Source organism: Chinchilla lanigera, unplaced genomic scaffold (genome assembly GCF_000276665.1).
Source record: "Chinchilla lanigera isolate Chin_1 unplaced genomic scaffold, ChiLan1.0 scaffold00054, whole genome shotgun sequence".
Taxonomy (NCBI): domain Eukaryota; kingdom Metazoa; phylum Chordata; class Mammalia; order Rodentia; family Chinchillidae; genus Chinchilla; species Chinchilla lanigera.
This window is the reverse complement of record NW_004955455.1, coordinates 3,830,129-3,831,483: the sequence shown is the minus strand read 5'-3', so window position 1 is coordinate 3,831,483 and position 1,355 is coordinate 3,830,129.

Sequence of the window (1,355 nt, the reverse complement as noted above, 5' to 3'; positions counted from 1 at the left end):
AGTTCTTAACCGGTTCAGCTTGAAACCAGAACCATGAAAAGAATCAAATTTGTAAACTGAAGTACCACTGTAATGAAGTTTTATATTTACTAAAGGTAGGATAATAAACATGTTCTGTAGAGCAAGTGTTGGCCAATTGAAGGTAGGAAAAGCACACTCTACAGGATGAGAGCAGACCACTATGAAAGAAAGAAACATAATGATCAAGAGCTTAATGGCAACCATCTTTTGTATCCTCCATCCTTCAGGCTGACATCAGGTCTAGGTTGTCCTATCAAAAACCTGCTCAAAGTGGGGTGTGGTGGCACACACCTATGATCCCAGCACTCAGCAGGCTGAGGCAGATTGGTTGCCACAAGGTCAAGACCAACCTGAGCTCTATAGTGAGTTCAAGGCCAGTCTAAACTATATTGGGAGAGCCTGTCTCAAACAAATGAGAATAGCTGGACGTGGTGGTACATGCCTGTAATCCCAGCAGTCAGGAGGCTGAGGCAGGAGGATTGCTGTGAGTTCAAAATCAGCCTGGGTTACACAGTGAGTTCAAGGCTAGCCTGAGCTGCATGGGAAACCCTGTCCCAAAAAACAAACAAACAAAAAAAAATGGCACCACCACAACCAACAAAACCCTGATCAAGTTCCTGTAAGAACTGAGGATAGCACTCTCTGATAGGTCCCAGGGGCAAGAATTTTGGAAGTTTTTTTGTGCATTTCCTAGCACGTTCACTTGCCCAGCCAACTAGTTACACCCTAATCTTCTGCCTAAATTTCACACACCCACTGGGGGTGTTGGAAACACATTTGCCACAGTACGGGGCACTGTGGAAAGCCAGCCTGCTAAGAATGCCTAACCAGTGGGGTGAATGGAGATTAAAGACAAGACACAGAGATAATTCTGAGAGGCGGGGGCCAGTGGGCTCTTGCCTATACTGGACAACAGCCCTGAGTGTCTGGCTACCTGACGTTTATTTACTTGGACATGGGGCAAGCAATTAGGGCAGCAGAAGATTCATCTACCTCTTGTTATCTACATAGTATGTGCCCAGGTAAACAACTGGATCTCAGCTGTGTTGATTCTTCCCTGAAACTTGCAGTGTCCCAGCCTGCGTGTTGCCAAAGGAGCACAGCTTGGTATTTTTCTCCTTTGTGTTCACAGAGAAGGTCAACTAGGCCTCAACCTTCATTGGGCAGCTGCTGGAACTGATATTCATCCTATTCCCTTTAGGCCTAGAATTTTATTTTATTTTATTTTATTTTGGAGCTGGGAATCGAACTCAGGACCTTGGGCTTGCCAGGCAGCCACCATGCTCCTGAGCTATATCCTTGGCAAGCGCAAGGTCCTGAGTACAATTCCCATT